Source organism: Chiloscyllium plagiosum, chromosome 6 (assembly GCF_004010195.1).
Source record: "Chiloscyllium plagiosum isolate BGI_BamShark_2017 chromosome 6, ASM401019v2, whole genome shotgun sequence".
In the NCBI taxonomy this organism is placed as follows: domain Eukaryota; kingdom Metazoa; phylum Chordata; class Chondrichthyes; order Orectolobiformes; family Hemiscylliidae; genus Chiloscyllium; species Chiloscyllium plagiosum.
Window position 1 is genome coordinate 12170565 of NC_057715.1, and position 23750 is coordinate 12194314.

The window sequence follows — 23750 nt, forward strand, 5'->3', positions numbered from 1 at the left end:
TCTGACCCTACTAAAACATTTAAACCCTGGAACCTGCAACAGCCAATCCTGTCCCTGTTCTACCCATGTCTCCGTAATAGAATGTTGAATGCCTTCTGGAAATCCAAGTACACCATTAATTACAGGTTCACCTTAATTCACCGTGCTTGTTGCTTCATCAAAAGAACACTAATAAATTATGTTTTCCCTTTTATAATGACATAATAACTCTGCCTGATTATACTGATTTTTTTTAAGCATCCTACTCTAACCATCATAATAATGCATTCTAGTATTTTCCAGCATGAGAGATGTTAAGCTGACTGGCATATCTCCAACTCTCGAATAAAGGTGTTCTATTCACTACTTTCCAAATTGTTGGGAATTTTCCAAAATCTAGAAAATTTTGGAAAGTTAGAACTAATCCATTTATTTTAAGATCCTCTGATGCAGTTCATCAGGACCTGTGAATGTGACTACTTTTAGTTTTAATAATTTTCCCAGTACCCCTACCCTGAATTATTGCAATTCATATCTGCCCTTTCACCTGTTGATTTAGAAATTAATTCTAGAAAGTTATTTGTGTTTTCCAGTGTGAAGATAAGTGTTAAATATCTGTTCAATATGTTCGCCATTTCCTTAATTTTCATTATTAATCCTGCAGATTTACTTTCTGGAGGGCCGACACTTGCTTTAGTTAGTCTTTTCCTTTGAAGTGCCTGTAGATATTCCAACTGTTTTTATATTTTTATCTAGCATTCTCTCATACTAACTTGTTCTTTCTTTCTTTTAGTCTTTATTTTACATATTCAGCCCTTGTATCCAAAGTGCCACTATTCCTTGAAGAATTGAAGGTAAAATTATCATAATTCTAATGGACTATAGGACCATTCTCTCATTACAGAGAGATGATGGTGGTGATTTAACCTGAGGGTTACCTCACCTCAGGAGAGGGGAGAGATTAACAAGGAAAGTCCTTAGTGGTACACCTCAGCCATTAGATGAACTGAACCCATGCTGTTGCATCCTTCACGAGCTGACCAACCAACTGAGCTAACAATTGAAGGATCATTGGACCCAAAAACATTGACTCTGCTGTCTTTTCACAGTTGTTGCCCAATCTGCTGAGTTTCTCCAGCTATTTCATTTTTTTTTTGTTTCAGATTTCTACCACCCACAGTTCTTTGCTATTTGTAGAACATCTTCTGGTTTGCATCCCATTCACAAGAGTGTGATATTCATCAATATACAACCATTTAAATGAGAAACAGTCTGATGTTTGTGTGCGTCTGAATCAATAACATTGGGTAAAGGTTAATCGCACAATGTGATGATGTACTTGTTTTCACCTCTTATTGAATTTCAAAACTTGAGTTCCAAAATGCCAGGGCAGAAGATGACATCACCAATAACAGGATTTTCTTTTTATTCATAATGCTTGCGGTCTGGTAAATCCAACAATCTTTGAACACTTCTGGTTGGTTTGAGAAAGCATTGGTGGGCTTTCTACTTGAAATTTTACCTGACATTTTGATATTACTGAGTTACTAATAGAGAAGACCAATTCAGATGGCAGGTCAGAATCATCCATGTTCATCTGAGTCTGGAATCGTTTTTATGATACATGTGGTGATTATGGAACCAGTTGGTCTTCATGGTTGCTTTACTTGTTTTCTTACTTCCAGACTTTAAAACTTTTTTTAAATTTATAGTGTAAATTGAAGTTATATTGTGTAGTTTGACAGATTACTTAGGGCTGCACGGTGGCTCAGGGGTTAATACGTCTCCCTTACAGCACCAGGGACCCAGGTTTCCTCTGCGTGCTCTGGTTTCCACCCACAATCCAAAGATGAGTAGGTTTGGTGAATTGGCCATGGGTAAATTGCCCATAGTGTTCAAGGATATGTAGGTTAGGTGCATTAGTCAGGGGAAATGTAGAGTAATAGGGTTGGGGAATGGGACTTGGTGGGCTATTCTTTGGAGGGCCAGTATGGACTTGTTGGGCCTAATGGCCTGTTTCCACAATGTAGTGACTCTGTCAATAGCAAGTTATATTAATGTGAGACCAAATTAGCATTTCTGTTACCATGTAAAATCATGTAATAACAAGGTACTATTCAGTTATCCAGATGTTATCATCCCCTGAAATGAAGCAGATATACTTCCCAGAATCAGAAAGCTGTGTATTTTGTATCTGCAGACTATAAGGCTCCTGAGGATTCTGTAACAACGTGAATCTTGAGCTACTTTTCTGTTGGTGCATCACGTTTGAAATGGGAATATAACTAATAACAATATCATGCTCAGCATAAATTATCTTGTACCAGTTAACTTGGTTCACTTTACTCAGAGTTACATTTTCTACAGTGGAAGGATATTGTTGTTCTCACAGAAGTTGTAATGGACAGTCGATCACCTGCACCTGCAATGAAAACCAAAGACTGTCAATGGCTTGTGGACATAGAATGATCCATCACAGAAGAGGCTCCTCACAGCATCTTTTGTTGGAGTTAGTTTATTAAAATAACTACCCAATTAGCCTTATGAATGTTTCCCTTTCCAGTATTGATCCAAATCCCCTTTAAACATTATTATTGAATTTTCTTCAGCCAACGTTTTCAGACAGTATAATCGAGATGGTAACAATTTGTTCCATCATTAAAGTCTCCATACTGTAATTAACGGTTCATTCGTCCTTTTCAAGTGATTCTTCTGCCAATGGAAACAACCTTTCCTTGTTTTCTCCTTCAAAGACCTCCATAAATTTGATTACATCTCGACTAAGAACAAAGGAACGTAAGAATTTGGAGAAGGAGTACACCATTTTGCGTCATGAGTCTGCTCTGCAATTCAATTAGCATCATAGCTGTTCTGATTGTACCCTTAACTCCATAACCTTTGACTCTCTTGCAGATCAAATATCTGTTTAACTCAAGTTTGAATATAATCATTCATTCAGCCACACATTTCTCTGGGATAGAGAATTTCAAAGATTAACAACACTCTGAGAGAAGAAATTCCTCATCACTGTCTTAAATAAAAGACACTTGAAAATTTTAAAACTGTGCCTCCTAGTTTTAGATGCCCTGAATGAGGATAAACATCCTCTCAGCATCTGTCCTGTCAAGAGTCCTCAGAATGTTATATAATTTATTAAAATCTTCTCTCATGCATCTAAACTTTAAAGTGTATGAATTCGAACGTCTCGATATTTCCTCAACCTTCATCCAAGGAAACAATTTAGGCAATGTTTCTCTGAAATGCCTTCAATACAAGCATATCGCTGTATAAGTAAGGTGAATAAAACTGTCCTCATGGAAAAAGTGGGGTGGTAGCAATATGGATAAGCAATGGGCAGAGTGACAGAAAACAGACAGGTGTTTAATGGAGGCTTTTCAGGCTGATGGAAGCTCTGCAATAGAGTTTTCTATAGCTCAGTACAAGAATCATAGAATCCATACAGAGCAGGGAGAGGCCATTCAGCCCAATGAGTCCACACCGACCCCCTGAAAAACATCCTACCCAGACGCAGCACCCCCCGCCCTGTCCCATAACCCCACATTTACTGTAGCTAATCCTAAACGAAACCTACCTACACATCCTGATACTACGGGGCAATTTAGCATGGCCAATTGACCTAACCTGTAGATGTTTGGACTGTGGAAGGAAACTGGAGCACCCAGAGGAAACCCACGCAGACACAGGAAGACAGTCCTGCTGGAATCAAACCCAGGTCCCTGGTGGTGCAAGGCTGCAGTGTTAACCAGTGATACGCTGGCTCAGTGGTTAACATTCCTGTTCTTGATTTAATATATTTAATGCTCTAGACCTTGATGCGTAGGGCTTAATTTCAAAATTTACAGAGAACGTGAAACTTGAAAGTATTGTGAGCATGTAAGATAGTGTAGAACTTCAAAAGTACGGAAACAGGTGGGCAGACAGGGTGGAGACGTGGCAGAGGAAATTGATACAGACAAGTGCAGAGTGACTTATTTCAGTAAAAAGAATGCACAGAGACCTCATAAAATAATGGGTGTAATTCTTATCTATATCTCTTGCCTTATTAGAATCTACAGATAATTCCCATACTCCAGGACTGAATGAACAATTTTTTAGTAAGCTGCAATTCAGATTAATTTGGTGAAATATTAAAATTTATTTTGTAGAATCCAAGAACCCTGTTTTGCTTTGGACAATATTTGCTGAATGGGGAAGTCACATCTAGAGATGCAAATATTGAACATGCGAGGTTGGATCTTGAGATATTTTGGCAAACTGTATTTCATCCTGGGCTTCTCTGTGAAAGACCTAACTGGTCGTCTCACAATATCATTTCAAATGTGTCTCATTATCTACCTAACCCGGCGCTATGGGTGCCACTCTCATCTGATGCTCTCCTGATGTCCCTCTTGTAGATCTGGAAGTACTTTCCATTACCATGATATCTCAGAATAGACCAGCATCAGTGGTGCTCTTAAAGTATCTATTTGAGACAACTCAGGGCATCCCTGATGGACTCGACCTGTAAGCCTCTCTTGGTTCATCCCAGAGTTCGTACTCTGTGGTAGTCTGGAATATAAAACCCTTACAGTTTAGTTTAAATTATTACCTTTATTTACCAATGGCATCAGTGTTGCACTATAACATGGATACTTACCAGCCTTGAGCGAAGATTTTAAAACCATTAGCAGAGTAGGGGTGCCAGCTCTTACCCCCAAGAGCTCTCTCAGGCTACTGCTATTGTTGCTGCAAATAAGCTGTCTTTATACAGAAATTGGTATTAAAATTAGAAAAACGCCACATGTCCTTAATCAGATAAGCAGCAATAAAATGACAAAAGTTTGCAGATGAAGAGAAACTCATTGACAGATCTGAATATGCGTGACTAATTAAGCTACATGCACACCCAAGTTGGAAACCCTGATCAAGCCAGGCCAAATGGCCAACTGCCTTTAGCTAGGTAAGCTTCCTTTTTAACAGTACGTCATAATGGGAGACTAGTCTAAACCATCTGGAAAAGATCATGTGGTAACCTTGCTCAGCTAACATGCCCAGTATCATTGTCCTACAAAATGGCTTTTTTAAAATTCATCTCAGATTCCCAAAATGCATATTAAATTTATAACATTCCCGGATCTTGAGGTCCAGAGAACAACACGCAAATACTCAATCCATGACAAGCAAGTGTATACTCAAATCAGGCCATAAAGAGTTAACCTTTCCACCAGCTTCCATCCTGTCTCTCTTTTTCTCTCTCTCAGTGTCCCTTGAACCCTTAGGTTAGTGAATGCAATTTACAGAGGGATGTTTTTTCTCTCTCTTTCTCTCTTGTGTATATGAACATCTTCCAACTTCTTTACTATCTCAGTTTCAGCTTTTGTGTTTTCCTAGCCTGTAAGGGTAATGAGACATTCACCTCCAGAACACTCAAGATTAAGGAGCTGAGCTTCATAAATTCAAATCTGCTCAATGTGATATACATGAAAATGTATCAGAATTGTTCTATTATGTGCATATTCCACTCAGCTTATTAAATTATAATTGCTTTTCCTACTGAGTATGAGTTTTGTTAAGTTTTGCAATATAAATCAGAAATTCAGTTATCCAACCTCTAACAATAAAATATGTGCAGCTTCCAGCCCTCGGGGTCAAAAGGAAATACTGCCACCCATTTCACAAGTGAACAAATGTTATCACCTTACTTGCACTGATCCATTAACACTAAGAACAGATGTCCTTAATTCATCAACAAATAGCTCCTACTCCCATCGTCAAGCACTTTCCTGCATATCCTATAGCAGATGTGTAAGGCTACAAGGTTTCTCACTGCCAGCGCCATGTTTAAATATTATTGCACACTGTCTCAGATCCTATGGCAGACAAGGGGAAATTGGCATCTGGCTTCACAGAGAGAGATCTGGAGGTACACCAGATGCTGCCAGCCTGCTCAGAGGTCACCGCTTGGGCATTGTGGTCTCAACCATCCACAGGAATGCCCAACAACATAGAAGTAGGCGAATGCAAGGTTTTTAAGGTTAAATTTCAAGATTCTCTCTCTGTTACTTCACACTCTATCTAAGCTACTGCACAAATATCCTATCAAATCTCATGCCATATCACTCTCACTATTTCATGCAACATCTTCCCTCTCTTGCTATTATCTCCCAATTCTAACCTTATATGTCTCTGAATAACAGTAGGTACTCATTCAGTCATTCACTCACTCACTCACTCATTCGCTCACTCACTCGGGAAGTCTCAATTCTTGCCTCCCAGCTGCACCAGTGCCAACAGCTGTGCTGCTCACTTTCATACATCTCAATCTCTTCTTTTCTCTCATTTCAGGAGAAAATGGCATATAAAAGGGTGAAAGGGTGGGTGGTGAGATGCCTGACCTTTGGCTCCTCACTCAATATGAGGAAAGGATCTTGGCCCTCGCCAGAGACAATTGGGATGGGTCTATGGTGGTACAGAAATACCCATGCACCAACAACCAAGTTAGAGGCATTGTCCATTGTTTTGCCCTGCTCATTTAATTTCAATATGCCACAACTTTAAGCCCTTGTTCATAACATCCTCTCATTTGTGTCTAGCAGATGAAAGCAGCATATGTCTTATCTCTGTGATCAAGAGAATGGTCCACCAAGACATCCTCCCCCCCACATCTGAGGAAGACAACATGGATGCATAGAAAAACAAGGCTGTCTCCTGTAGCCTCCACCAGCACAAATACTGGCCTCTCACTGGATATTTCAGGCAGAATAAAATTAGGAGCATCTAATGGGAAGCACATCTGCATCTGGACAAGGAAGGAAAGTCCCAGGTCATACTGGCACTCGGAGGCCTGATAAAAACCAGGTACCTGCTAAGTTCCAGGCAGGAGAGGACCTCATAGTGTCAGCGATCAGGATTTAATTGACACTGGGCAAACTGACACAAAGTTTGCCGGACTCCACTATCACTGCCTTTGGGATGGAAGTGTCTTTCAGCTGGCACAGAATCTGCTGGATCCGCACATAGGGCTACAATCCATCACTCTAAGCATCAGTCCTCAGCACCAAGGCCAAGGAGGCCGGGGAGGAGAAAGCTTCACCTCGATCTCGGTGCCCAAAGCAGAGGGCAGTGTCAATAGGACCCCGCTGGAGGAGGGACCACTTACAAGTCTCCCCAAAAGTATCTTCTCAGGACATTGCAGAGGTGGCAGGGCCCACTCCTCCAGCCTGCCTGCCATTCTAAGCTGTGTGAGGTCAAGCTGAGGGAATTGGACTAGCCTGTCCAAGTCCTTCCACCTCCTCAACACTACCTGTCCCTCCACCCATCCTTGTGTCATCTGCAAACACGGCAACAATGTGGTGGTGAGCTTCCTTCCGGAACTGCTGCAGGTTGTCCCACAATGCCATTAGGGAGGAAATTCCAGGAGTTTGACCCAGTGACAGTGAAGGAACAGCAATATATTTCCAAGTCCGGATGGTGAGTTGCTTGGAGGGAAACTAAAAGGTGGCAGTGCTCCCATATATCTACTGCCCTGTCCATCTCGATGAAAATGGTCATGAGTTTAGAAGGTACTGTCTGAGGATCTTTGGTGAATTTCTGCAGTGCATCCCATAGATAGTACACACTGTTGCTACTGAGCATCAGAGGTACAGAGAATGGATGCTTGTGGATGTGGTGCCAATCAAGCGGACTGCTGTGACCTGAATTGAGTCAAGCTTCTTGAATGTTGTTGGGGCCGCACTCATCCAGGCAAGTGGGGAGTATTCCATCACACTCCTGACTTATGCCTTGTGGTTGGTGGACAGGCTTAGGGGAGTCAGGAGGTGTATTACCCACCAGAGTATTCCCAGTCTCTGACCTCCTCTTGTGCCCGCAGTGTTTATGTAATGAGTTCAGTTGAGCTTCTGGTCAAGGATAACCCCCAGGATGTTGATCCTGGAGGATTCACTGTTGGTAACACCATTGAATGTCAAGGTTAGATTGTCTCTTATTAGTGATGGTCATAGCTCGGCATCTGTGTGGCATGACTGTTACTTGCCACTTGTCAGCCCAAGTCTGTATATTGGCCAGATCTTATTGAATTTGAGCATGGACTGCTTTAGTATCTGAGGAGTCACAAATGTGCAATTGTGCAATCATTGTCGAACATTGCCACTTCTAAGCTTACGATTGAGAGAAGGTCATTGATGAAGCAGCTGAAGATGGTTGGGCCTAGGATATTACCTTGAGGAGCTCCTGCAGAGATGTCCTGGATCTGAGATGACTGACCTCCAACCGTCCTTTCATGTGTCCCGTATGACTCTAACCACCAGAGAATTTGCCCCCCATACCCATTGATTCTAATTTTGCTAGAGGTCCTTGATGCCACACGGTTGAATGCAGCCTTGAGATCAAGGGCTGTCACTCTCACCTCACCTCAAGACTTCAGCTCCTTTGTCCATGCTTGAACCAAGGCTGTAATGAGGTCAGGAGCTGAGTGGCCCTGGTGGAATCCAAACTGGGTGTCGCTGAGCGGGTTATTGCTGAGCAGGTGCTGCTTGAAAGTACTGTTGATGACCCCTTACATCACTTTACTGATGATCAAGAGTAGACTGATGGGGTGGTAAGTGGCCAGCCTTTTATGTGTAGGACATACTTGGGCAATTTTCCACAATGTAAATAGTTATGGACGTAATATGAATAGTTGTGATCCCAACACTGACTTCTGGGAAACTATACTAAGCACCAGCTGTCATTTTGAAAAAGACCACTTTATGCCCACTCTCTGCCTCCTGCCAGTCAGATAATCCTCTATCCATGTCAGTACCTTGCCCTAATGCCATTGGCTTTTACCTTCTTTTGCAACCCCCTGTGCAGCACCTTGTCAAAGGCCTTGTGGGAATCCAAATAGATCACATCCACTGGCTCACCTTTGTCTATCTTGCTGATTATGTCCTCAAAGGATTCTAACAGATTTGTCAGGCATGAGCTTCCCTTGACAAAGCTGTACTGACCCAGCCCTATTTTACTATGTACTCCGCAATCTCATCATTGGTAATGGACTCTAAAATCTTCCAATGACTGAGGTCAGGCTAACTGGCCTATAATTTCTTGTCTTCTGCCTCCCTCCTTCCTTAAATAGGAATGTCATATTAGCCATTTTCCAATCCTCTAGGATGCTCCCTGACTCAAGATTTGGAGATGCTGGTGTTGGACTGGGGTGTACAAAGTTAAAAATCACACAACACCAGGTTATAGTCCAACAGGTTTAATTGGGAGCACATTAGCTTTCGGAGTGACGCTCCTTCATCGGGTGGTTGTGACTACCACCTGATGAAGGAGCGCCGCTCCGTAAAACTAGTGTGCTTCCAATTAAACCTGTTGGACTATAACCTGGTGTTGTGTGATTTATCCCTGACTCAAGATCACCATCAATACCTCCACAATCTTCTCAGTTATCTCCTTCAGAATTCTGGGATGTAGTCCCTCTGGTCTGGGTAATATATCCACAGCTTCCCCAGCATCTTTTCCTTAGTGAAAGCCACTAAACCCACCTCTTCCCTCTGACTCTTTTGAAATTCTGGGACACTATTGGTATCTTCCACTGTGAAGATTGATGCAAAGTACTTATTCAGTTCCTTTGCCCTTTCTTTATTTCCCATTACTACTTCTCTAGCCTCATTTACCAGTGATTCAATGTCCACTGTTGTTTCTGTCTTTCTGTATCAATCGTCTTTTATATTATTTGCTAGTTTATCCTTATATTTCAACTTTTCTCCCCTTACTGCTTTTTGGTTTGTCCTCTGGGACTAGGTTGGGTTGGGATATCTGGTCGGCGTGGACGGGTTGGACTGAAGGGTCTGTTTCCATGCTGTACATCTCTATGACTCTGCTGGCTATTAAAGGTCTTCTCAATCCTTTGGCTTCCCACTAACTTTCATCACATTGTCTGCTTTATAGTTTGCTTTTATGCTGTCCCTGACTCCCCTTGTCAGCCATGCTTGCCCTTTCCTTCTTCTTCCTCGGTTTCTTCTTCCTGGGAATGAATTTCTGCTGTGCCTCTCAAATTATTCCCAAACACTCCTGCCATTGCTGCTCCACTATCTTCTCTGCTAGGCTCCCCTTCAATCATGTCAGGTCAACTCCTCCTTCGTGTCTTTGTAATTAGCTTTACTCAATTGTAATGCAGTTACATCTGATTCCAGCTTTTCTCTTTCAAACTGCAGAGTCAATTCTATCATATTATGGTCACTGTCCCAAAGAGGTGTCTTTGACTTGAGCCCCCTAATGGGCACCTCATGGCATACTATTAAAATGAGAATTACCTGTTCCCTAATGGGCCCTTCTAATTGTTTGCTGTACCTGCCTGTCTATTTTCATTGACTGGGGTTCAAAGACACACAGAACTCTTTACATGCAATCCCCAATATACTACCATTTAAATAAAACTCTGCCTTTCTGTTTTCTGACACTGATGTGTATAACTTCATATTTAGCCATGTGTACTGTATCAGTAATGTGTTTGCCCACTTACTCAACTTGTAAGCTGACCTGTTGGGTGGCACGGTGGTTCAATGGTTAGTACTGCTGCCTCACAATGCCAGGGACCCAGGTTTGGATCCAATCTTGGACAACTGCCTGTGTGGTGTTTGCACATTCTCCGCGTGTGTGGGTGGAGTTCCTCCGGGTGCTGCAGTTTCCTCCCACAGTCCAAAGATGTGCAAGTTAGGTAGACTGGCTATGTTAAATTGCCTATAGTGTCCAGGGATGTGTAGGTTAGGTGGATTAGCCATGGAAACTGCTGGGTTACAGGGATGGGGTGGGTCCAGGTGGGATGTTCTTCAGAGGGTCAATGTGCTGAATGGCCTGTTTCCACACTGTAAGGCTTTTTTGATTCTATGAAATAAAGACAAATATTCCATTTGCCTTCTTAATGTTCTACTTTACCTAATGTATAGTGATTCATCTACAAGAATAATCAGATCCTTCTACACTGCAGCATTCTACAGTTGTTCACTATTTACATGCCATTCTGCTTTCCTGTTCTTCCTACAAAGTGGAGAGCCTCAGATTTTCCCAAAGAATCCTTCATCTGCCATTTTTTTGCCCATTCACTACTTTTATCCCTTTGCCGATTCTTTTATCTCACAGCTTACTTTCCTACCTATTTTTATATCATCAACAAATCTGGCTACAGTATTGTTCCCTTCGTCCAAATCATTAATATAGATTGTAAATACATGAAGCCTTAACATCGATCGCTGTGGCACTCCAGTGAGTACAATTTGATAATTTGAAAATGATCCATTTATTCTGATCTTTGTCTCACATTAGACAATTCTTCACAATACAGAATCATCTCAACACCACTGACAAAAAGCCTTGTGTTGCTATCTTTTATGTGGAACTTTTCTGAATGTCTTTTGGAAACTTAAATGTACTACATCTACTGGTTCTCCATTATCCACCGAATTAATGTTTCAGAGTGACCTTCCAAGTTTTGTTTTAAGTATATCTTCACATACACACTTTTTAATCTCTCTGGGAGGCATTGAGGAAGTGAGGGTAAGAACTTGTCCTAATCATCATTGTACCACATCATGAATAGTCTGTCACGGCCTACATATCTGGTATGGCACTTGAAATCAGAGTTTCCTGATCCAGACATAAAGATGCCAGCACTGTGCCACGACACCTCCCAAATTCCAATGACGTATCATTGACCTGAGATGTTCTGTCTATTCCTTTCTCGCCAGCTGCTTCATGATCCTCTAAGGCTTGCCAGCACTTTTTATTCTTATTTCAGATTTCCAGCAACTGCAGCATTTTATGTTTGTGTACAGAATAAGGCTATGTATTTAATTGTGATTCTGTCAGGTCTGTAAAAGAGTTATCCGATTAATGCTACCCTCCTCTCCTTTCCCTACAATATTTTACTTTTCAGATTTACACATGATAGCATGGTACCTCAGTGATTAGCACTGCTACCTCACAGCACCAGTGTCCTTGGTTTGATTCATGTCCCTGACTGCCTGTGTGGAGTTTTCACATTCTCCGTGTCTGTGTGAGTTTCCTCCCACAGCCCAATGATGTGCAGGTCAGGTGAATTGATCATGCTAAACTGCCTATTGTGTTAACTGCATTAGTCAGGGGTAAATTTAGATGGGGGAATGGGTCTGGGTGTGTTACTCTTTGGAGGGTCAGTGTGGACTTGTTGGGCCAAATGATCTGTTTCCATACTATAGGGAACCTAATCATGTTTTGACATTTTGTATTGAATCTACTGTTACCCACCCTTTTAAAAAATGTATTCGAAATCATAACAACCTGCTACCTTAAAAACATGGACCTCTTAAACTCTTTGGTTCTTTTACCAATTATCAGATGTCTGTGTTTTTGGATTATCAACCCTCTTAGCAGTTTAACCTTATTTACCTGGCTATTAATGTTAACTGTTGGCCCACACCCCTGGAATATCTCTTCTCTACACTCTTCAAGGCCTTGGTGTTTTTTTCTTTAATGTCCATCTCTGGGATGAGGAATTGTAGCCATGCCTGATTCCTGCCATTTAGTCTTTGACTGTCACCAAATTTGTCTTTGTAAGTGAGAGGGAAGTGTGTCAGTGAGTGTGGGGTAAGAGGTTTGAATTGCAATCAGATAACTGCCAACGTGTCCAAGCTATGAGATGCGACTGTGTGGTTTGGAGAAGGTCTCAGTGTGGGTGGGTGAGGTGAGATGATGAATGTGAGGCATTTTTTTAGATTACATTAGATTTTTTTTTAGATTTTTTAGATTACATTACAGCGTGGAAACAGGCCCTTCGGCCCAACAAGTCCACACCGACCCGCCGAAGCGCAACCCACCCATACCCTTACATTTGCCCCTTGCCTAACACTACGGGCAATTTAGTATGGCCAATTCACCTGACCTGCACATCTTTGGACAGTGGGAGGAAACCGGAGCACCCGGAGGAAACCCACGCAGACACGGGGAGAACGTGCAAACTCCACACAGTCAGTCGCCTGAGGCGGGAACTGAACCCGGGTCTCAGGCGCTGTGAGGCAGCAGTGCTAACCACTGTGCCACCGTGCCACCATGCATTATGATTGATGAAGATTGCTGTTAAGGCAGTGAGTTAAGTGTGGTGAATAGAGGTGTGAAATTTGCGGTTTGTTTCTAATAAAATGGCATCCAAAAATGTATAAGCATGAATATTTGTATGAGGTCATTCTATTTCTTTAGTCTCTGCATCCAGGCCTGGACAACTGCCATTATTATCGCTTACAGTGTCTTCTTGATATCCATCTGGTGAGCCTCCTGGACTCCCTAGAGCAGGGGACCACCCTCCTCCTGTGCACCTACTGCATCAGCACCTCAAGTATTGCGCATGCTTTCTGGCCTGTTGTACATTTTCAAAGTATTTCCTGTTCAGCAACTCCCCCTGCACCACTTGCAGCATCACAGCAGCCAGAATGCCCCTCAGCTTTAAGAGATATAGTTTGGGGTTGAGTGGTGTAGATCAGCTTTATGTGTTGCAAGGCCCATTCTAATACGGACCTTCTGCTTAAGTATGTAGTCATCTGCAATGCATTCAACAGTTGGGCAGCACTCACTTTTGTTCAAATTAGTAGCCAATATTTATACTCCTGCTGCCTGCCTTACTTTAACTCATATGTTCATATGAGTTCATGAGGAGATGTTCATATTTGTTTTTGTAGGCCATCCCATTTTAATCCAAAATCTTCCATCTGATAAGCAAGTCTTTGTGATTTTTTTTCAGCACCTTGCTCTTTATGCTAATATACTCTTATGATTTTAAAGATCTACATGGGCTGGATGTCACTTTTGAGATAGGAGGCATTTCTGTGGCCATAGACATATCTTCAGGATGGTGCCAGGATCAAAGATGTCATAAAGAGGCATGGCATTCTTGTGGGGCAGGTTAATCAGCCAGAGGTTGTGGTTCGCACTGGCAACAACAATTCAGATAGGAAGGAGATTGTGATCCTGGAGTCAGAATTTAAGGAGCCAGGAAATTAACAAGGAAGGCCTCATAAACAGTAATCTCTAGCTTATTTAAGTGCAACATGCAAGTGTGGCAAGTAAACTGCAAATGTCTGGTTGGTAAGTTGGTGGGGGGTTTACATTCCACAGGGATTGCCTCTGGGGGAGACAGCACCATCTAAAGCCAGATTGCTTGCACCTAAACAGAGCTGCGACTGAGTACCTTGCAGGGCATTTTGTTTATGCTTTTGGTTTGAGTTTAAATCAAATCAGCATGGGTGGGGGAAGCAGACGATAATGTTAGACAGAAATATGAAGGGGTACAGAATACAAGGAAATGCAGATAGTACGAGAGTAGAGCAAAAGGTTTATGGGTAGAGAAGGCATGAGGGAGAAATTAAAACAGTCTAAATCAAGTTTAAAGTGCATGTATGTGAATGCACAGAGTATAGAAAATAGTGAGCTACAGGTGCAAATTGCCATGTGGAAAATAATGTTTTAACTGTAGCAAAGACCTAACTCAAGGAAGAACAAGACTGGATATTAAATATTCACAGATACAAGGTATTCAGGAAAGATAGGAAAGGAGCCATGGTGATGGTGTTGGTTGAGGAGGATATTGGAATGCAGGAGAAAGAGAATATCAGAGGGCTCAAGTACAGAATCAATTTGGCTACAGCTAAGAAACAAACATGGTGCAAATACATTGCTTAGTGTAATCTATAGGCCACCAACTAATGGGAAGGCGAAATCTGTGAGGAGATTACAGAGAGGCACAAACATTATTGAGTAGTTATAAGGTGGGGGGGGAGGGCTTATTTACCTGAATGTACATTGGGATAGTCATAGTATAAAGGGCAGGCTGCGCCCAGCATTCCTAGATTGCATCCAGAAGAATTTTCTACAGCTGCGTGTTTCAAGTTAGAAAGGAGGCACAGCTAGACTGGTTCTTAGGAATTAAATGGGTCAAATGACAAGGGGGAGCATTTGGAGAGCAATGGTGTCATAAGATTTAGATAGACAGTGGAAAAGAAAACTAACCAATCCAGAGTAAGAACAATTGAATGAGGAAGAGCTCCTTTCAATGGGGCAAGAATGGAATTGTGTTGGAGAGACTGGAGGCAAAGGCTGACAGGATAGACTGTAGCTCAATTATGGATTACCTTTAAAAATGACTCGGTTAGAATACAGTCAAAAGGGAAACGCAGGGCAAACAAATCCAGAGTGTGTTAAATGGAAAAGAAAACAACAATTAAAATAAAGATGAAAAAGTGTTTTTTGATAGCTGTCAAGTAGATGTAAAAGCAAATAAGAGAAGATAAGAAGCATTAATGATAAAAAGAGATTGACAGCAAACATAAAAACCTGGTTATTCTTTAGACTGGATTCTATCGGCATGTAAATAGTAAAACAATGGTATAAGGACCACAAAAGGCATGTACACATTAAGCTGAAGAAGACTTTACTAAGATATTAAAAGAATAGTTTGTATCTGACCGAGAAATCATATGCTGCCAAAGCCAGAGGGTCAGAGGAGGAAATTCAGTCCCAGAAGAGTTCAAAATTGTTAAGATGAAGTCATTGGTCAGGCTACTTATAATTAAGTTGACAAGGTGGCATGACCTAATAAGGTGCGTCCAAGAGCACTGAAGGAACTGAGAGTGGAAATTGTGGAAGCACTGGCTTTAATTCTAGTTTTCTTTAGACTCAAGGATGATGCCAAAGGAATGATGAATTGAAACTATTGCCCCCATGTTCAAAAAAGGGTGAAGAATATGTTTAGCATTTACAAACCAATCAGTTTAACTGACAGTGGAAGGGAAACTGTAAGAACTAAAACTTGCTATTGAATTAATTGTCATGTGGAAATGTTGGTTAATTAAAGAGAGCTGTCATGGATTTCTTTAGAAAAATCATGTTTAGTAAACTTCCTGGAGTTTTCTGAAGTAGTAACAGACAGGGTTGATGAGAGTAATGCTGTTTATGTGGTGTACATGGACTTCAGAAGGTGATTGATGCCGTGTTGTAAAACAAAGTTGTCAGTAAACTCATGGAATAAAATGGATGGTTGCAACATGGAATCAAAGTTGGCTGTGTGACAGGAATCAGTTTCAGTAACAGATATCTTTTGGACTGGAGGAAGATTTGTGGAGGAGTTCCCCAGGGGTTGGTATTGGTCTCTTGCTTTTCCTGATATATATTAATGATCTAGACCTTGCTCCACATAGGATAATTTCACAGTTTGTAGACGATAGGAAACTTGCCAGTACTGTAAACTGTGAGGAAGATAGTGTAGAATTTTAAAAAGAATTACTGGGCAAGTCAGTCAATGAGCTGTTAGATGTCAGATGAAATTCAATGCGGATAAGTGAGAGCTGATGCATTTTGGTAAAAAGAACATGAAGGGACATTTTTCTAAGAAAAATACAACACCAGAGTCTCTGAAGGATCAGAGATGCCTAAGTATATAAACACATTACAGGACCGGCAGAGAGAGCAGTTAAAGCATACAGAATCCTTGGGTTTATTAGTAGGGGCATAGAATACAGGAGTAAGGAGGTTACACGGAATGTGTGCAAGGCACCAGTTAGATGTCAGCTGGAGCTTTGTACACAGTTCTGGGCACTACACCAAAGGAAGGACCTCAATGTATTTGACAGTATGCAAAAGAAATTTAGGAGAATGGTTTCAGGGATGAGGAGCTTTACTTATGCAAATAGATTGGAGAATTTTAGTCTTTTACCTCAGAGAGGAGCTGACAAAGAGGAAATTTGATGGAAGGTTTCAAAATCATTAAAGGTCAAAACAAATTATATAGGGAAAAGCTATTCCCATTCATTAAACAATTCAGAATGAGAGGCACAGATTTAAAGTAAATTTGCAAGTGAAGCAAATGCAATGTGAAAAATATCTTTTTCAGAAAGAGAGTAATTTGAGCCTGGAATGCATGCCTAGAAGCATGATGGGGACAAATTGAATTAAGGTATTCAAGAGGAATTTAGATGATTTTTTGAATAGGAACAATATGCAGGGTTAAGGGGGAAAAGGAAACAGTAGTCACAATGCTCACTGGGTGATACAATGGGCCACATAACTTCCTTCTGCACCATAACAATTTGGTGTTTCTGTGATCATGTTCCCTAAACTAAACAGAAACCAGACTGAAGGCAGTTCAGTCACCCGCCTTGTATGGGTTGTGCCTCAAGCTATTAGTACACCCAATGAAAAACATATTTCATCATTGAAGCAACTGAAATGTAAGACAAGTCTTACCTATTTGGGAGGCTGAGGGGGTGATAGAGAGGAATTACAGAGAGGTAGTCACATCTAAGTCACAGGATAAAGGTAGCTAGGTGACCATCAGAGGGAAAGGGAACAGGCAGTCAGTGCAGATATCTCCTGTGGCCATTCCCCTCAATAATAAGTACACTGCTTTGGATACTGCTGTGGGGGAACGACCTACCAGGGGAAAGCCACAGCAGCCGGGTCTCTGGCACTGAGCTGGCTCTGTGGTTCAGAAGGGAAGGGGTGGGAGAATATGAGAGTGATAGTGATAGGAGATTCAATGGTTAAAGGAACTGACAGGAGATTCTGTGGTCGCAAATGAGACTCTCAGATGGTATGTTGCCTCCCGGGTGCCAGGGTCAGGGGTGAGTCAGATTGAGTCTACAGAATTCTTACGGAGGAGGGTGAGCAGCCAGAAGTCGTTGCACAAATCAAAATCGATGACATAGCTAGGAAAAGGGATGAAGACTTGAGAGGTGAATACAGGGAGTTAGGTTGGAAGCTAAAAGGCAGGATGAGCAGTGTAGTAATCTCAGGGTTGCAACCAGGGCCATGGGCTAGTGAGGCCAGGAACAGAGAGCGAGTGCAGCTGAACACATGGCTGCAGAGCTGGTTTAGGAAGGAGGGCTATGTGGATATGTGGATCATTGGGATACCTCCTAGGGAAGATGGGACCTTTACAAGGAGGATAGGTTGTACTTGAACTGGAGGGGCACTAATATCCTGGGCAGGAGGTTTGTTAGAGCTCTTCAGGGGGGTTTAAATTAGTTTGGCGAGGGATGGGAACCAGAGCTATGGATCAGAGGATAGCTGGTGAACAGGCAGGTACATTGTGCAGAGAGTCTGTGAGGAAGGATAGACAGTTGATAAGACAAAGTTGCAGTCAGTGTGATGGTTTAAAGTGTGTCTATTTTAATACAAGAAGTGTCAGGAATAAGGATAATGAACTTAGAGCATGGATCAGAACTTGGAGCTACGATGTGTGGTCATTACGGAAACTTGGATACCACAGGGACAGGAATGGTTGTTGGATGCTCCGGGTTTAGATGTTTCAAAAAGAATAGGAAAGAGGGAAAAGAGTTGGGGGGTGGCATTGCTAATCAGGGTTAATATCACAGCAGGAGAAAGGGAGGTCGTCGAGGAGGGTTTGTCCAATGAGCCAGTATGGGTGGAAGTCAGAAACAGGCAAGGAGCAGTCACTTTTTCAGGAGTTTTCTTCAGACACCCCAGTAGAAACAGAGAAATTAAGGAATAGATTGGGAGGGAGATTTTGGAAAGGTGCAGAAGTAACAGGGTTGTTGTCATGGATGAATTTAACTTCCCAAATATTGATTAAAACCTCCTTCATGAAAATCATTTGGATGGAGTATGTTTTGTCAGGTGTGTCCAGGAAGGATTCCTGACTCAATATGGAGAGGGGTAAGAGTAGACAGTATGGGAAAGTATTTAATTGGGAGAGGGGAATTACAATGCTGTTAGGCAGGAACTGTGGGCCATAAATTGGGAGCAAATATTCTCAAGGAAATGCACGACTGAAACGTGGCGATTGTTTAGGGAGTACTTGCTGCGAGTGCTGGATAGGTTTGTCCTACTGAGGCAAGGAAGGGATGGTAGGGTGAAGGAACCTTGGATGACAAGAGATGTGGAACATCGGAAGAAGGAAGCTTACTTAAAGTTGAGGAAGCAAGGATCATACAAGGCTGTTACAAGGTACCCAGGAAGGAACTGAAGAATGGATTTAGGAGAGCTAGAAGGAGGCATGAAAAAGCCTTGATGGGTAGGATTAAGGAAAACCCCAAGGTATTCAACACTTCTGTGAAGAACAAAAGGATGGCCAGAGTGAGGGTAGGGCCAATCAGAGATAGTGGCAGGAATTTGTGCCTGGAGTAGGAGGAGGTAGGGGAGGTTCTTAATGAATACTTTGCTTCAGCATTCACTTGTGAGAGGGACCTTGTCATTTGTGAGGACAGCGTGAAACAGGCTGATATGCTTGAATAGGTTGATGTACAAATGAGGATCTGCTGGGAATTTTGAAATACATGAGGATAGATAAGTCCCCTGGGCCAGACGGGATAATCCCAAGATTGCTATGGCAAGTAAGGTAAGAGATTGCTGCACCTTTGGTGATGATTTTTGCATCCTCACTGTCCACTGGAGTAGTACCTAATGATTGGAGGGTGGCAAATGTTATTCCTTTGTTCAAGAAAGGGAATAGAGATAACCCTGGGAATTCTAGACCAGTCAGCCTTACATCAGTGGTGGACAAATTATTGGAGAGGATTCTGAGAAACAGGAATTATGATTATTTGGAAAAGCATAGCTTGATTAGAGATGGTCAGCATGGCTTTGTGAGGGGCAGATCACGCCTCACATGCCTTATTAAATTCTTTGAGGATGTGACAAAACACATTGATGAATGTAGAGCAGTGGGTGTGGTGCACATGGATTTTAACAAGACGTTTGACAAGGTTACTCACAGTAGGCCTATTCAGAAAGTAAGGAGGCCTGGGACAGAGGGAAATCTGGCTGTCTGGATACAGAATTGACTGGCCAATAAAAGACAGAGGGTGATGGTAGATGGAATGTATTTAGCCTAGAGCTCGGTGACCATTGGTGTTTTGCAGGGATCTGTTTTGGGACCTCTGCTCTTTGTGATTTTTATAAATAACTTGGATGAGGAAGTGGAAAAGTGGTTTAGAAAGTTTGTTGATGACACGAAGGTTCATGGAGTTGTGGATAATCTGGACGGCTGTTGTAGGTTGCATTGGGACATTGGGCTGAGAAGTGGCAGATGAAGTTCAACCTGGAAAAGTGTGAAGTGATTCATTTTGGAAGGTCAAATTTGATTGTAGATTACAGGGTTACAGGTGGGATTTGTGGCATTGTGGAGAAACAGAGGGATCTCAGGGTCCACCTTTATAGATCCCTTAAAGTTGTCACCCAAGTTGATAGGGTTGTTAAGAAGGCATATGGTGTGCTGGCTTTCATTAGCGGGGGATTGAGTTTAAGAGTTGTGAGTTTATACTGCAGCTCTATAAAGACCTAGTTAGACCACACTTTGAATACAGGGTGACCCCGTATCCACGGAATCGTTTTCCGCGGTTTCACTTACACGTGGTTTACCACAGCTCAAATATATAAAAGGGAATGTTTTGGAACTCGGGACCAGGAGGCTGCTGGGAAGGTACGTTTCCCATTTAAATGAATGGGTTCGCTCCGGTCCATGGTTTTGGGCTTCCGCGGTAGGTCCTGGAATGTTTCCCCTGTTTTGATTTCAGCCCTGGTCACCTCATTATAGGAAGGATGTGGAAGCCTTAGAGAGGGTGTAGAGGAGATTTACTAGGATGCTGCCTGGACTCAAGGGCATGTCTTATGAAGAAAGGTTGAGGGAGTTGGGGCTTTTCTCATTGGAGCAAAGAAGGATTAGAGGTGACTTGATCGAGGTGTACAAGATGATGAGAGGCATAGATAGGGTGGATAGTCAGAGACTTTTTCCCAGGGCAGAAATGGCTGTCACAAGGAGGCAAAACTACATAGCCATGGAGTCATAGAGACAGAAACAGATCCTTAGGTCCAACCAGTCCATGCTAACATAATCCCAGACTAAGCCAGTTCCACCTGCCTGCTCCTGGCCCATATTCCTCCAAACCTTTTCTATTCATGTACTTATCCAAACATCTTTTAAACTTAACTGTACCCACATCCACTTCCTCAGGAAGTCCATTCCACACATAAATCACCCTCTGTGTAAAATAGAGTCATGCCCCTTATCACTTTATAAACCTCTATAAGATCTCCTCCCAATCTCCCATGCTCCAGTGAAAAAAATTCCAGCCTATCCAGCCTTTCTTTATAACTCCATACCTTCCATACCCGACTATATCCTGGTAAATCTCTTCTAAATCCTCTTCAGCTTAATAATATCCTTCCTATAACTGGGCAATCCAGAACTAGACATAGTATTCCAGAAGAGGCTATAATCTAAGGTAAATTGACACTTTGATCTGAGTAGAGTATCTTGTTTTAAATCAGCACCAATGGAAGAAATGAGGATAGTAGACAGTAATCAATAACATCACAACATGGTTGACTGTCAATACATTCTGTAATTAATGCCTTTAATCTCCTCCACAGTGGACATCAGTTAGTTCATACCCTGGTACACAGGTTATAGAAAATGTGCAGGTTTTAATGTAAATAAATCTGTTGAATAGTAGTGGAATAAATAAGCGTTTGAAATGAGATAAAATTTTAAAAATATGATCCCTGAACATCAACCTAAGCTTCAATATAATGTTACCTGAGATAATGAATGAGAGTATCTCCATCAGTCCCAACAGCAGAACGTTCTTCTGATACACTGCATAGTTCTCGTCAGATGTTAATCTGCAAGATCAATGCAAATCTATTTTTAATCACTTTGATTCTGGTTCATTTGAAGTATTTAACTACTGACACCTCTGCATTCAAACTGGCAAATGACTGTTTAACTACAACCTCAAAGAGAAAGGAGTGGTTAGAAAAATTTGTTTTCACACAAATGAATAGCGGTATCTGAAAAACACTACAATCTCAATATTTATGGAGGAATAATTCAGAAAAGAAATACTAGCAATGTTGTTGTTTTGCCATAGTCTAACCAGATCATAGAGGTTGCTCTCTTATAAGAGAGAAGCAACTGTGGTGATTTAACTTGAGGGCCACCAGACCTCAACCTTTTTGGGAAGAGGTTGAGAAGGAGAGTCCTTCATGATCATCTCAAACCAGTGATTGAATTGAACCCACACTGTTGGTATCATACTGATCTGTAAACCAACAAACCAACTAACAGAGCTAAACCAACTCTTAAATAACAAGGAACTGGATTAGAATCATGAATTTATTTGAGAGCTAGAGTTATAATAAGTGCTAAATGGCCTCTGCAATTTTACTGTGTACTCTTTTGCAAATTAATATTCCTGTTACAGAGATATATATGTGAAATTTGAGTGCATGTATTTCTGTCTGGTATTCTTGTTATGTGAAATCCTGTGCAGGGACAAATTAATGAAAGACAATCTCAGAAAATGGAATCTTTGTGAATTAGTTTTAAGAAAATTGATAATTTAAGATCTTTTTTTATATAGAATTTAAGCTGAAAACATTGAATGTCTTCTAATATTATGAACATTGCTATTAGAACCTCATAACTAGAGAATATAAATAACAGCTAAAAATATTGAGGTCATAATTTGGAAATACAATTAGATTCTATTCCCCAGTAATATATATATTTTATATATATATATATATAATAAAAGTAACCATTATTAATTATAACAACTTTTCTTGTATACCTAAAACAGTCTTTGTATTTTAAAATAATGATTTTAAATATTTATTCCTTATTTTAGTTTCAATTACCACAGAATTTTAAACATAAAGAGTAATCAATTCATTTTGGTAATGGAGAACAGTCAGCGGTAAATAAAATTTGACAGATTGAGCTGTGAATGAGTTATTACCAATTTTAAAATTTCTCAAGACAAACTCATGCTCCAGTTGATGGAAGCAGGAAAACACAGATTCATTGTGATGATAGAGGCTCGTCAATGCTTGGAATGGACATCCACAAAGTTACTTGTGTCATGCACTTCAAAGGAAGGTTAACCAAGAACCAAGAGAGATCAGGATTATGGAATATATTCTCAGCTATATTGCTCGGTCACATGGATCACTGCCCATATTTTCTATGTTGTACTCATGATCATACATTTTAATCATGTTTCAAATTCATTCTCATCCCTCTTTGGTCCAATCATTGATGTTATTCAGCAATGTTGGGAACACAATGCTGGGAACAATGTTGGAAGTAGATTATTCCTGAAGCATACGCATATTGTAGAAATACATTCTTTCCATTACCACAGATAAACCTATGCAGCAACTTCAGAAGATGTATGTACGTATTTGTTTTTTAGAATTAAAACAACATAACACATATCTTAGGCACATTTCTTCTTTTTAAAAGGTCCTTTTCTATGTTACTATAATGTCCAGATTACAGAGGAGGAAGTGTCGAATGTCTTGAAACGGTTAAAGGTGGATAAATCCCCAGGACCTGATCAGATGTACCCGAGAACTCTGTGGGAAGCTAGACAAGTGATTGCTGGGCCTCTTGCTGAGATATTTGTATCATCGATAGTCACAGGTGAGGTGCTGGAAGACTGAAGGTTGGCAAACGTGGTGCCACTGTTTAAGAAGGGCGGTAAAGACAAGCCAGGGAACTATAGACCGGTGAGCCTGACCTCGGTGGTGGGCAAGTTGTTGGAGGGAATCCTGAGGGACAAGATGTACATGTATTTGGAAAGACAAGGACTGATTAGGGATAGTCAACATGGCTTTGTGCATGGGAAATCATGTCTCGCAAGCTTGATTGAGGTTTCTGAAGAAGTAACAAAGAAGATTGATGAGGGCAGAGCAGTAGATGTGATCTATATGGACTTCAGTAAGGCGTTCGACAAGGTTCC

The 23750-nt window shown here is 41.3% G+C and overlaps 1 long non-coding RNA gene across 1 annotated transcript in view; it reads right to left on the minus strand.

The window, feature by feature from the left end:
- Positions 1–1934: 1934 nt before the first annotated feature.
- Positions 1935–23750, minus strand: part of LOC122550460 — a 109064-nt gene continuing 87248 nt past the window's right edge. Inside the window, exons 2-3 of the long non-coding RNA XR_006311860.1 lie at positions 21542–21627; positions 1935–2401 (exon numbers count right to left, since the gene is read on the minus strand). This is a non-coding gene — a long non-coding RNA (uncharacterized LOC122550460). The remainder of the gene's footprint in view (positions 2402–21541; positions 21628–23750) is intronic.